The sequence below is a fragment of the Macrobrachium nipponense genome, chromosome 33 (genome assembly GCF_015104395.2).
Source record: "Macrobrachium nipponense isolate FS-2020 chromosome 33, ASM1510439v2, whole genome shotgun sequence".
Classification (NCBI taxonomy): domain Eukaryota; kingdom Metazoa; phylum Arthropoda; class Malacostraca; order Decapoda; family Palaemonidae; genus Macrobrachium; species Macrobrachium nipponense.
In genome coordinates this window covers 35,077,253-35,093,213 of record NC_087219.1, presented here as the reverse complement: position 1 = coordinate 35,093,213, position 15,961 = coordinate 35,077,253, and positions in this window count along the sequence as shown.

Sequence of the window (15,961 nt, the reverse complement as noted above, 5' to 3'; positions counted from 1 at the left end):
TTCAAATGCGGCTTCATCCAGCTCTGTCCATTCTCTCCCTCTCTCTATCTCATTTTTTTCCTTTCGTTCCAAACTTCACCCTTTCTTCCCCCCCCCACCCCCCCCCCCACCCCCCCCCCCCCCCGTACCCCCCCCCCCCCCCGTACCCCACCCATCCCACCCTAATCCCTTCCCCCTCCCCCCCAAAATCCCTTCCCCCTCCCCCATCTTTCTTACCTTATCTCTCTCTCTCTCTTTCCTTCCCTTGCTGAGTAAATTTGTTCTCATCTCTTCCTCAGAATGTACATAATGAGGGGAATATTTACCCTCATTAGGATCAAGTAGGTTTTCGGCTGCATCTTCCCTTCCCCCTTCGTCTCGTGTGTCTTGTCAAGGACTCTCTCAGTGTATGTTTTGTTTCAGTTTTTTTATTTTTTTGTATTTTTCCATATATATTTTTTTTACAAATTTCCCGGCGTTATTCTCATTTTTTTTTTTTTTTTTTTTTTTTTTTTTTTTTTGCTAATTCGATTGTTTTTGCTTTCGTCGCATTTTTTTTGTTTAATCGTAAGTTTGTTTCTTTTTGTTTATAATTTTTTTATCTTCTAACTTTGGAAGTTCTTTGTCAAGCGTGAATTGTCTATATATATATAGTATATATATATATATATATATATATATATATGATATATATATATATATATATATGTATATATATATATATATATATATATATATAATGTACATATATATGATACTACTAAAAGCTCTATATATATATATATATATATATATATATATATATATATATATATATATATATATATATATATATATATATATATATATATATATATATATATATATATATATATATATATATATATATATGTATATATATACACACACATATATACATATATAAATTACAATTTTCGAAACCATCGGTTTCGACACCAGATCCAGGGGGATAATCCGCGATCCATCTGTGGCACAATTAAAAAATAGAAACTATTAAAACCTATTAAAAAAGAGAGATTCAAAAAGTTCGATATGTGGTAGCATCATCCGAAATCAGCTTATGTAAATGCAATAATGACTGCCGGCACTTAACGACTGAGTTTTGCTCTGTCCATTCAGGGGGGCTTTTTACTAAAGGGGGGACGGAGGGGGACGGGGGTGGTGGTGGATTTGTTAGGATTTGTGTTAGAAAAACTAAAGGGTATTTGTTTATAAATCTCGCTCTCTCTCTCTCTGCTCTCTCTCTCTATATATATATATATCCTATATATATAATATATATATAGAATCCTATAATATATATATGATATATATATATATATGTATATATATTTACTGGTATATGTAGAGGGGATTATCTCTCTCTCTCTCTCTCTCTCTCTCTCTCTCTCTCTCTCTCATCACTATATATATATATAATATATATATATATATATATATATATATATATATATGGTACTGAGGGAGGATAAAATAAAAAGAAAAAAGAATAAAAAAGCAGCAGCTAATCTAATAGTAAACAGCTCGCTAACATCATTCACTTCAAAGTATTTCTTGAGAGAGACGAGAGAGAGATTGAGAGAGAGAGAGAGAGAGAGAGAGAGAGAGAGAGACCTTTCTCATCATCACTTCATTTGGTCCCGGCATAAGAGAGCCTACCTCTCACTAGCAGACGTCACTGGGACTCAAATGTCTGATAGATGGAGGATGGATGGACTATGAAATTTAGGGACAAAGCCCAAGCACCTGGGACCTATAATGTCATTCAGCGCCGTAATGGAATGAAATAAATAATCTAATAATTAATTAAATGTAATTGAACGTGATGATAATCTGATGTGAATGAAACTTAAAACCTTATTTCATTAAAAAAAAGAAATAAATAAATAAATAAAAAGAATTATATAATTTTTATATAAAATACAATTAGTATAACTGCATACACTTGTGTGTATTAGGTGAAAGGTAAAATTGAATATTATTAAAATAAGTCAAATTTTATAGTAAATATCAATCTCTTTTAAGAACTTTACAAGATTATTGACATCAACATCATCTCCTGAAATATAAGAAAGTTGTATCCCTGAAAGACCGAATTTCCTGCGGGCAGCACCATACACTGGGCAACAAACCAGAATATGCTCAACTGTCAACAGGCAGTCACAGCGAGCACAGACTGGAGCCTCACTTCCTTCAATTATAAAGCTGTGTGTCAATCGGGAATGGCCAATACGAAGTCTCGTTAAAACAATCTCGGTCCTCCTGTCTCTATGAAACGAAGAATGCCAAAAATTCAAATTAGGTCTGATTGTTTTCAGCTTCTTGTTTCTGGCAAGGAGGTTTGAGGACCATCGCTCCAGCCATTTGTGACGGATATAGCTTCGAATAGGAGACTTCATATCAATGTATGGAACTTCATGGATATCCAGTGATCTTTTATGACATCCTCTTTTGCTGCTCTATCAGCTTTTTCATGACCTTTGATCCCTACATGGGCAGGAACCAGCAAAACGAAACAGCTTTGTGTTTGCAAGAAATTCGAAACAGCCACTCTTGAGCTTGGAGAATCAAAGGATGTGATGTATTACAAATATTAAGACTCTCCAAAACACTTTTAGAATCCGAATATATAACAAATTTCTTCTTCTCGGTACGATGAACAATAGCTAATGCTCTATTAATGGCAGAAAGTTCTGCTGTATATACTGTAGCCGAATTTGGTAGTTTTGCAGCCTCACAAGTGTCTTCTGTAATTACGGCTAGGCCAACTCCCTCTCTTGACTTGGAACCGTCTGTATAAATCTTATACGCACCATCATGAGTTACATCATGTTCTAAGAATAAACTCTTTGCCATTTTATCAGAAAGGTTCTTCTTAACCATAGTTTTGTTACAAAAACTTTGCTTTGGGGATAAGCCATGGGGGGGGGGGAATCTGGAGGCAACTAACTGAGAAACATTCTGATTTTTTAGAGTATCATTATTCACTTCTTGATGTAGCCTTATCTGGAAGGGGACAGATGACCTTGGTTTAAATTTCCTGTTGTCAAGTTGGCGCAATGACCTTATTGGAAGGATTTTCGGAACTGCTTTTACGCGCATTATGTAGCGCAGACCCAGTTCCTCCCGTCGTAAGTCAAGTGGCAGTTGATGGGTATCTACATAAAGACTCTCAACAGGAGATGTTCGGAATGCACCAGAGCAAATTCGTAATCCCATGTTATGGACAATATTGAGGTCATTAAGTTTGCTTTTACACGCTGAAGAACAAATCTGGCACCCATAATCTAGCTTTGATCTACAAAGTGCATCATAAAGTCTTAATAAACATTTCTTGTCAGCTCCCCACTCATATCCAGAGACTACTTTCAAAAGATTAAAAGATGCTTTAATTTTACATTTAAGGTTATCAATATGTTTGGTCCAGGTGAGTTTTGAGTCAAATGTCATTCCCAAAAATTTGACATCGGCAGCATATGATAAAATAGATCCCTCGAGTTTTAAATTACGCCTGCTCCTTGAAAAGCGGATAGCAACACTCTTAATGGCTGGAAATTTAAAACCATTTAGCCGGCCCATTGGAGACAGAATCAATAGCTTTCTGTAGATATCGGCATGCAGATATAAGCATCGTAGGCAGTGCAATAAATGGGCGGCAAATCATCCACAAACAATGAAGCTCGAACTGGGCTTGGAACTTCATCCAAGATGCTATTTATGGCGACAGCAAAGAGGGTCACACTGAGAACACTTCCTTGAGGAACACCTTCCTCTTGTTTAAAGGGGGACGACAGAAAGTTCCCTACTCTCACTTTTATTAATCTCTCGGATAGGAAGGAATGAATGAACCGAATTAAGTTGCCCTTAATACCCATTTTCTGTAGTTGTTTAAGAATTCCATTACGCCAAGTAGTGTCATAAGCTTTCTCTAAATCAAAGAAGACCCCTATTGTCTGACACTGATTGACAAAACCCTGCTGAATTTGGTTGGAGAGTCTCATAAGTGGGTCGAGTGTAGATCTATTTTTACGAAACCCAAATTGGAAAGGAGAGAGAAGCTTATTTGATTCTAAATGCCATACCAAGCGATAATTTATCATTTTTTCCATTAACTTGCAAACATAACTTGTTAGTGCTATAGGTCTATAACTTGAACTTTGTCGGGGATCTTTATTTGGTTTTTTGAACGGGGATTTATGAATGGAAATTTTCCAGGATCTCGGCATAACTCCAGTCTCCCAAATCTTATTAATGATCTTAAGAAAGGTAGCGTTTGGCCTCTTCAGGTAGCTTCCTAAGCATTATATATAAAATAGTATCTTCACCAGGAAAAAAAAAGTGTCATCTGTTGAAGAGAGTGCTTCATGTAGTTCTTGAAGAGAGAATCTTGCATTGTATGCCTCCCGGTTATCACCAGATAGATTCAGATTGACCTGAGTGTTCCTGATTCTTGGAATTCACTAGAATAGTTTTTTGGGCTAGAAATGTTGGAGAAATATTGACCCAATGATTCAGCTACATCTGAAGGGTTTGTAATGAGGTTATTTCCTACTCTCAAAGAGGGAGTTTTGGTGGCACAAACTTCCCTGCTAGTTTTCGTACCTTTTTCCATACAAACATCGATGGTGTTTTAGAGTTAATTCCATTTATATAATAAATCCAAGAGTCTTTCTTGGCACGACGGAAGTATCGGCGTTGTTTTGCCATGGGTCGCTGATATATTGTGTTAGAAGTGGATGTGCCACTTGATTTGTATTTCTTGATGCATCTTCTAGTAATTTTTCTTAAGGTGGCACACTTTTTTGTTTTGTCCCACCATGGAACTGTTGTCTCCTTGGCTTTCCAGTAGTTTTTGGAATAGAGGCTTCTGCACTGGCTAATACAGTGTTGGTCCAATACTCATATGCTTCCAATATGGTTGTTAAAGGATTCAAATGGTTTATCTAGATGGATATCCTTTTTATACTTATCCCAATCAGCTTCCAATGGCTTCCATTTCTGTGGCATTTCTGTAGGGACATTTCTGGTAAACTTTAAAAGAATGGGATAGTGATCACTGCCATTTAAAAATTCATTTAACGACCAAATAAAATTCTAAAGCTATTGCAAGAGGAACATATACTCAGATCAATAGCAGAGTAAAAATTAAAATATATATTATGATAAGTCATAGTACCATCATTTAAAAGCACAATATCATTATTATTAATAATGTCTTCTATAATTTTACCTTCATTATCTGAAGTATCCCCTCCCCATAGCGGATTATGGGCATTAAAATCACCAAAAATAAAAAATGGCTGTGGCAGTTGATCAATTAATGATTGGATATCAGCATTTGTGAAGTTTTATCTAGGAGGCAGGTAGAATGGAACACACAGTAATCTGCTTGTCTAATGTGATCTTAAGAGCAACAGCCTGTAAATTTGTACTGAGGGCTACAGGCAAGCATTCCAGTGATTTGCTCACGATAATAGCTGCTCCTCCATGTGCTCTAGTCACCCACTGGAGGGGTGGACGTGAAGATCTCATAATTAAGTCCAGGATGAACTTCTCTGGACCTAATTGAGTTTCCTGCAGGCAAATTACTCCAGGATTAGTTTCTCTTAGGAGGTCCTTTAGATTTTCAGCACGAGAACGCAATCCTTTACAGTTCCATTGTAGGATGTTGAATAAAGTCATTACAAATCCGATTTGGAAGCCTTTCTTTTTTCCTCTTTAGGTGGTCTGGAAATAGAGGTTTTTTATGGACTAACCCTGTGATCTTTATTTCTCCTAGTTTGATTTTGTTTAGGAGGAGGGTGAACATCTACCGTTGTAATCTGTGCAACCTCTTTAACTTGGTGGTTGTGTTCCATTGAAATACTTGCTTCACTTGAGGAAAGCACACTATAGCTGTTAAATATCGAAGCATGCTTATTTGGAGTATAAGGGGGAGAACCTGAAGGAGTCCTTCCTCTCTTTGGGTTCCTTAACTGTTATGATTCCATTAGATCAGGCAGAGATTCTGCCTGTGATAGATTTACCACTTTAAAAGTAGGAGATGGAAGAGATGATGGGAGAGCCTCTTCATCTGGAGGAGACTCTTTTTAACCACAGGCAGCTTGTCTGCTTTGGTGGTGTATTCTCTTGCTTCCAGTGACTGAGCACCCAACCCAGATACCCGGGCCTCTACCATAGGAGTTGATACACCTACTGCAGGAGAAGGTGCTCCCACAGGACCCCTTGTGGTAGTAAGGGGTAGTGGGTTTAGAGCTCTTGCATAGCTCTTTGATTGGCCCAATTGTTGTTTGGCATATCCTATGCTAATGTGTTCAGCATTAGCCTTATTTATTGCTGACAGTTCATCTTTGTATGCTTCACAGTTTTTATCATTAGCCTTATGGTTCAGCTGACAATTACAACAATTTGGTGTTTCAGAACAAATACCATGGTCAGGGGCCAGAGCAATTTATGCAAACTTTTGCGTTTCCTACATATTTTTGATGAATGACCAAACTTGAAACAGTTGAAACATTGAATAGGTTTCGGGAGGAAGGGTCTTATTCGCACTCTTTCATTTTCAATGATTACATGGGATGGAACGTTAGGGTCTTCAAAGGTCAAAATTATCATATTAACAATGGGTGTCTTTTTTACTTTCCACACTGTCAATGGGCTCATTTCAAGGATCTCACTTTCTGTGAACTCATATAAATCTTTGTCAAAAATGACACCTCGGCCATAACTAAAATTCAGGTGGGGTCTGATTTCTTTCATCATATCATGCCCAGAAGGATTCATTGCAGATAGCATTTGTGCTTGCGTTTTTTATTTAGCATGTATTAGCACTGTACGTTTTCCAAATCTAGATATATCTCCACTATTTATTCCTCCCACCTTTTTCTGGAGATACCTGCAGAACTTATAATAATTGTAAGTTTCCTCCTTCGCTGTTGCAACTAGCCACATAGGAGGTTTGGGAGTTCTGGATGGATTATTACCTTCGTGTTTCTGATGTATATCTTGAACCCATTCAGATGGTACATAGCTATCTAAATTTTTGGGTACTTTATCGGTCAAGCTCCCTCTATAATACACTTGGAATTTATTTGTACTGTATTGATATTACTACTAGCCTTAATGGCATCTTCATATTTATCAAAAGTAATCCATGCTTCCCATTTTGATGTGACTTCAAGGAAATTCATCCTTATTTCAATTATAGTTCCAAAGGAACGGAAGTTTGTCAAAATAATGTCATAGTCGCACTGCACTGGTATGCCCATGACATGTAGCACTCGCAAGTTTTTCACATTAGATAGTTTTCCAACACAATGTTTTGTAGAGCTACCATCGTGCTCTTGATTAATTGAAATTTCCTGGGGGTGGTCCAAGTCCTTGTCCATAGTCGTCATCTGCGCATCAAAAGGTCCAGGGGTCCATCTCGAATCCTTATATTTATTTGTCATAAAGATTAGAGGGGGTATAAATATTATATATATATATATATATATATATATATATATATATATATATATAAATTTAAACTTGAAAACCTTCAAAAAAATATCATCAGCTTTTCTTGGAGTTTATTCCGCCACCAATGGCAACAAGTGAGAACCGAATTCCAAATGTCCGCATGCCCTACCTCCCTACCCCATTTGGGGATGGCATCATTGACATGATTAGAGTGGCTCAAGTGTAGGCCAAACCCGCTTGATAGGACTGAGAGTATTACAAGAATACAATTATCCCCCCCCCCACAATCATGTTATGGGCAAACCTGATAGAATGCTGAGAGTCCTAACCCAGAACCAGACCCCCCTGGAATCCGTGGTCCAGCTCTAAATAATAGTTCCGCCTGATCTCTCAGGTCCGAACATTATCGGGCAGTTGATGATCCTACCACAGTTCCCACTATTTAGTTTTGGATATAAACCCAGTCCCACCTATGATATCTTTTCCTATTTCATGTCTAATAAATTTTACAAAGGTGGAAAATTCACAACAATTATTCCAAATTATACGATGATCTATGGGACTCTTTGACTCGAACCCCGGGAACCAAAAAATTCCTGGGTGTCAAGAGCCTCCTCACCACGTCAAGGTGGTCCCACTTCGAGGGGGCAAATGTCTGATGATCCAAGAGTCTTACAGGCTAACAAGTCTTTGATTTTATCCCTCAGACGAGCTATCAGCAAAACCGACCTTTTTCCAGTTCCAGTGACAGACAGTGACTTTTATATCTGTTTGCTTTCTGTGTGGGCTGGACTTTTGTTATGGAATCGTACCGGGAAATGTGAAGATTAAACTAATTTATAATTCAAGACGAGGATTATAGATTTAGTTCGGCGTGAATGTTGATAGCTTTTAGTATCTATATATATGTATATATATATATATAATATAATATATGATATAATTATATATATATAGTATATATTATATATACATATATACATGCATATAGATACTAAAATCTATCAATATTCACGCCATACTAAATCTATAATCCTCGTCTTGAATTATAAATTAGTTTAATCTTCACATTTCCAGGTACGATTCCATAACAAAAGTCCAGCCCACACAGAAAGCAAACAGATATAAAAGTCACTGTCTGTCACTGGTGGAACTGGAAAAAAGGTCGGTTTCGCTGATAGTTCGTCTGAGGGATAAATCAAAGACTTGTTATCCTGTCAGACTCTTGGATCATCAGACATTTGAGTCCCAGTGACGTCTGCTAGTGAGAGGTAGGCTCTCTTATGCCAGGACCAAATGAAAATGAAATGATGATGAGAAAGGTCTCTCTCTCTCTCTCTCTCTCTCTCTCTCTCTCTCTCTCTCTCGCAAGAAAAACTTGAAAGTGAATGATGTTAGCGAGCTGTTTACTATTAGATTATCGGTGATTTTTTATCCCCTCTCAGTAACAGTTATATATATATATATATATATATATATATATATATATATATATATATATATACATGTCATGTATATTTATTTATTTATTTATATACATATATATATATATATATATATATATGTATATATATATATATATATATATATATATACATGTATATGTATACATATATATATATAATATATATATATATATATATATATATGTGTGTGTGTGTATATTGGTGTTCTCTCTCTTTCTTTATATATATATATATATAGATAGATAGATAGATAGATAGATAGATAGAGAGAGAGAGAGAGAGAGAGAGAGAGAGAGAGAGATGAACAAAGACCATTTAGTTTTTCTAACACAATCCAAACAAATCCACCACCACCCCCGTCCCCCGTCCCCCTCCGTCCCCCCTTTAGTAAAAAGCCCCCTGAATGGACAGAGCAAAACTCAGTCGTTAAGTGCCGGCAGTCATTATTGCATTTACATAAGCTGATTTCGGATGATGCTACCCACATATCGAACTTTTTGAATCTCTCTTTTTTTAATAGATTTTAATAGTTTTTATTTTTTTTAATTGTGCCACAGATGGATCGCGGATTATCCCCCTGGATCTGGTGTCGAAACCGATTGTTTCGAAAATTGGAAATTTTAGTTTTTAGGTTGGCTTTTTCGGTTTTAGTTGTCTTTAAAAGAAAACCTCCGAGATGGCTATTTGTCTGTCAGTCCTCAGATCTTAAAAACTACTGAAGCTAGAGGGCTGCAAATTGGTGTGTTGACTAACCATCCTCCAATCAGCAACCATACCAAGTTGCAGCCCTGTAGCCTCAGTAGTTTTTATTTTAATTTAGGTTAAATTTAGCCACGATCGTTCGTCTACAACTACACCGGCCACCACCGGGACATGGCTGAAAGTATAATACGCGGCTGAGAGTATCATGCCCCGTGTCTGACAGTTTCATACAGTTTCATACAGCATATATGCTGCGCAGAAAACTCGATTGCGCCGAAGAAACTGAGGAGAATTTTGTACGTGTTTATTAAGGTCAATTTTTATGTTTATGTGAATCATTACGAAAATCAATTATGGGTCGATTTTTTAAGTTTGCCAAAAGGTGGCTATTGTGATTGACAATTCATTACGTTTTAGAAGAAGTTAGGGGGATTTTTCTGGTTTTCTTTTTTTATTTTATCATTGTTTCTAGCATGGCCAGTTTAGAAATTTATGAGAAACATTACGAAAAACAATTGCGGGTCGATTTTTGAAGAGTTTTCCAAAAGATGGCTGTTGTGGTTGACAATTCATTACATTTTAGAAGTTAGGGGGATTTTTTTGGTTTTCGTATTGCGATTGGATCATTGTTTCTGGCATGGCCAGTCTGTATGCTTATGAGAATCATTTCGATAAACCATCATGGGTCGATTTTTTGAAGTTTTCCCAGAGGTTGCTATTGTGGTTGACAAGTCGTCAAATTTTAGGAGAAGAAGTGTCTTGTTTTGGCCTCCTTTTTCAATTTTATTATTATTTCTGGCATGGTTAGTATGTACGTATGTGCGAATGATTATGCAAAATGATTTTGTCGATTTTTGTGAATGTTATCCAAAAGGTGGCTACCGTGATTGACAATTCATTAAATATTGGGAGAGATAGGAATCTTTCCTTTTGGAAGAAAGGACTTCCAGTCTTCCAAAATGTGGCTGTTGTGATTGACAATTCATTGAATATTGGGAGAGATAGGAATCTTTCCTTTTGGAAGAAAGGACTTCCAGTCTTCCAAAATGTGGCTGTTGTGATTGACAATTCATTGAATATTGGGAGAGATAGGAATCTTTCCTTTTGGAAGAAAGGACTTCCAGTCTTCCAAAATGTGGCTGTTGTGATTGGACAATTCATTGAATATTTGGAGAGATAGGTGGAATCTTTCCTTTTTTTTGGAAGAAAGGACTTCCAGTCTTCCAAAATGTGGCTGTTGTGATTGACAATTCATTAAATATTGGGAGAGATAGGAATCTTTCCTTTTGGAAGGAATAACCTACATTTTTCCAAAATGTGGCTACTGTGATTGACAATTCATTAAATATTGGGAGAGATAGGAATCTTTCCTTTTGGAGGAAAGGACTTCCAGTCTTCCAAAATGTGGCTGTTGTGATTGACAATTCATTAAATATTGGGAGAGATAGGAATCTTTCGTTTTTGAGGGAAGAACCTTCAGTTTTGCATTAAATATTGGGAGAGATAGGAATCTTTCCTTTTGGAAGGAAGAACCTTCAGTTTTTCCGAAAGGTAGCTGTTGTGATTGACACCAGGAGATTAGATTTTGGGAGAGCTAGGAATCTTTCCTCTTGGAAGAAAAGACCTCCAGTTTTCCAAAATGTGGCTGTTATAATTGACAAGTCATCAAATATTGGATGTGCTAGGAATGTATTCTATTTCGGAAGAAAGGACCCTCCTGGGAAAAGCCTGTAGTCTTTAGAAGTCTAAACCATGCACACACCATGACAGTATATTTATGTGAGTTTTCCAAAAGGTGGCTATTCTTGTTGATAAGTCTCTAAATTCTGGGATAAATAGGAATTTACCAATCAGCAAGAAATGACCTTCTAGGGACAAGGGTCTTGGCTTAAGGAACCGAAGCCTGCACGTCATTGAAGTGAATTTTGATAAAAAAAATTAAAATTTAATTGTTTCTTAATGAAAGAAAGTCTGACTGGAATTATGTCTGAAAATTCTGCGCGCCATTGCAGTGAATTTTGATAACAAAATTTGAAATTTAATTCTTTCCTAATGAGAGAAAGTTTCTCTGGAGTTACGTCTAAAAATTCTGCACGTCATTAAAGTGGATTTTGATAACAAAATTAAAAATTTAATTCTTTCCTAATGAAAGAAAGTCTGACAGGAGTTGTGTTTTATCTTAATCTGTAGGATTTCGTTGAGATCCAGACAATTAACGTTGCTGAACAATGAGAAGTGTGCTTGCATGAGTGCTTTATTTACTTATTATTTATTCCTGCTGTTATTCACTCAAGCACAAGAGTCTTTTACGAAAATTTCAGTCTTTTACACTAGAAATACGAATTAAGATAGTGATATATATATATATATATATATATATATATATATATATATATATATATATATATATATCTATATATATATATATATATATATATATATATATATACATATATATATATATATATATAAAACAAACTCTGTTCACACTGGGATCGAACCCGGGCCTTTCCTCCATAGATAGAAAGACCTGGGTTCGTATTCCCTATTGTGATACATAAATTTCAATTATATAATATATATATATTTATATATATTATATATATATATAATATATATATATTATTATGTTAATAGATATATATATATATGTATATATATATATATAATAATATATATATACATATAGATAATAATATAGTGTGTGGGTGTGGGTGGGTGTGTGCGGCATAATATATTATATTATATATATATATATATATTATATATACATAATAGTATATATATATCAGTGTGTGTGTGTGGTGGTGTGTGTGGTGTGGTGTGTGTTGTATCTCGAGTGGATTTTTTTTTTTTTTTAAAAAACAAAAAAGGGGGGGGTGGGGGGCCCGAACAAATCTCCAATCAAAACCTGCCAGAACTCATAATGGAAACCGCGGAATTTAAAAGGATTCGTTCTTTGTATACCGCGTAATCTTTTTTTTTTCTTTTTTGTGCCAGTTCTGGCGACCGTAATTGCATTCAGCGAATTCAGTCGCTCTGTCTTTTGTTGGACAGTCTCGATTCAATTTCCAATTGCTAGGCCGTGGAAATGCTTCCATTGACTCATTGACAGGAATTTTATTGACATATTTTATTGACGTATTTTATTCACAGACATTTTATTGACAGGAATTTCATTGACAAATTTTGTAAAATTTTATTGACAAATATTATTGACTTATTTTATTGACATATTTCATTCTCAGAAATTTTATTGACAGGAATTTCAACGACAAATTTTGTCCAATTTTATTAACAAATGTTATGGACAAATATTGTTTGCAATTTTGTTGACAAATTTTGTTGATCAACTTTCTTGACAGAATTTTACGGACAGGAATTTTATTAATGAATTTTAATTGACAAATTCTATCGACAAATTTTATTGTCACAAATTTTATGGACATTTTATTGACAGAGTTTGTTGACAAATTTTATTGATCATCTTTCTTGATAGAATTTTACTGACAGGAATTTTATTGATGAATTTTATCGATAGACAAATAAGATTTGTCTATCGACAAATTTTATTGTCACAAATTTTATGGACATTTTATTGACAGATTTTGTTAACAGGAATTTTATTGGCCAATTTCATTAAGAGGAATTTTGTTGACAATTTTATTGACAAATTGATTGAAATTTTATTTTGTGGTCCATTAATTTGAAATTGGATATATTTCCCAAAGGGTGAAGATATTTCGTGTATATACATATATATATATATATATATATATATATATATTATATATAATATATATATATATTATATATATATAATATATATATATATATATATATATATATTATATATACACACACATTATGTACACACGTATAAATATAATTCATATTGTGATGTATACATACATATATACGTATATGTGTACATATATATATATATATATATATATATATATATATATATACATATATATATATATACTATAGTTGAAATTGCAAAGCAAAACAGTCTTGATAAGCCGATAAATCAATATTAAGACTAAGAAGACGTAATATAATCAGCGTTTAATCTTATCTTTATTTTTATCAGTCATTAAATCACTTTTTCATAATGACAGCCACCAGCATAATCCTCAAATTGCTAGATAAACTGACCGATTTAAAAACAATTCAGAAAAAAGTTACAAGGAGTTTCAAGGATTAGGATGTCTCTAGGACTTGTTAGTCCATCCAAGGAGACCCGTGGGCTCACTTATCTCTAAGAGCAGGTTTTACTGTGCATTAACAGTGTCCTTCTAATGATTTTGTTTAGCTTTCTTTTAAGCTCTTCCACACTTTTGCTGTTTCCAGCTTCTGGTGGCAGTTTATTCCACCAGAAGAGATACAACACAATGGGATGTGTTGTATCTCTTCTGCTCCAGTTTCCATCAATAATTTCTTGTCTGGTTTTCGTCTAACGTAAATGGGTTACTGTCTACTTTTGTTATGCCTTTCAGTATTTTGATTGTTTTTATGAGTTGTCATCGCAATCGTCGTGTTTCTAAGCCGTTCATGTTCAGATGTTCAGGCTCTCTATTCGTTTTCAGTAACCTATTTACCTGAAGAAGAGAGAGAGAGAGAGAGAGAGAGAGAGAGAGAGAGAGAATTGTTGATATCATCTCGGATTCTGTAAATAAAAAATGAAAGTTACGTAATTAAAAATACAAAGCTTGCATGTGTTATCTTAAATATGAGAGAGAGAGAGAGAGAGAGAGAGAGAGAGAGAGAGAGAGAAATTTAAAAATGATATCGGGAACTGAGAAAATATGAAAATACACACCAACTATATACCTTAATGAGGGAGAGAGAGAGAGAGAGAGAGAGATTGCAAATATATACATATATATGGATATATATATGTGTGTGTGTGTGTGTCATATATATACTATATATATATATATGTGTGTGTGTGTGTGTGTGTATATATATATAATATATATATATATATATATATATATATATATATATATATATATATAACTCCAATTTCCGGAGCAACAGCTCGAAGAACAATCCAAGGCGGGTCAGGGAAACGCACTATCCATATGCATTTTATTAAAATATATGCCGACGTTTCACAACTCCACATAGTTGCATTTTCTAGGCTGCAAACAAGCGAACTTGGCAATCAATAAACTAATAAAATCCGAGTTACTATGATTAAATTAAAACATTCAGAATGTAATTGTTAAACATTTACTTAAAGAACTAGCAAATGGCTGGTGACAACCTACCCAGAAGGAAGTTAAAAACATACTACTGTACTCGTATAGAGTTACAACGAGAGAGAGAAAGAGAAAAAAAAACAATAACAAACATACAGACAGAGAAAAACAGCTCAACAAGACCATCAGGCAATAAACAATTGTGTGGATGACGTTTGGGAGTTTAACGGTGGTACGGTCAATTTGATAATAATGGATTCCAGTATTGTTAAGTCATTTTCTTTTTGTACCTGTCCTACTATTGAAAAATCTATATGTCTATATAGGTTTTACATATTTTTGAATGGTTTTTAATATTAGATTGTTCAGGGCTAAACAATCTCTCCCAGTTCTGAAGCTGACCCCTCTGTGAGCATCAATGCGCACTCGCAACAAGCCTGTTTGTACCTCCGACTAGATCCCTGATACGTCTGGGGCACTTGTACTTATATATAACGTTGGATGTAAACAAAGGACTGAGCTTGTCTTTGAACTTGAAGAGAGAGCTAACTGTTCGGAGATTCTTCGGAATGAGTTTCAGGTTGAGGGCCGGTAATTCTTTTTGAATGATGGTTAGAAATTTCTTCCTGAAAGTATCATCTTGTATGTAGGAGAACGCCTCGTACAAATTCATTTTAGGGACTTCGTCAATACCCAACACTATAACATAAAATTTACGCTAGAAAAAGAATCTAACAGTAAACTCCCATTTTTGGACGTTCTTGTTTCCAAGAACTCTGTAGGATTCCACACGGGTATATATCGTAAAATAAAAGTACGTTTACGGGATTAGGTATGAATTTTTATAGCTCGTGTTATTTCAGTTTTAATTTAAACGCTGTTTCTACCCTCTTCCACAGGGCTTTTACTCTGTCCTCTAATTGGCTGACCTTTCATGAAGAAATAACAACTCTTTCAAACTATTTCAGGAACAATTGTTTTCCATCCATCAAAACTATTCTTCAGACAGTTAAATAGTATGTTGAATAAGAAGATGACGCCACCTCCTCTATATCACACTGTCCCTAAAATGTATATGTATATATATATATATATATATATATATTATATATATATATATAT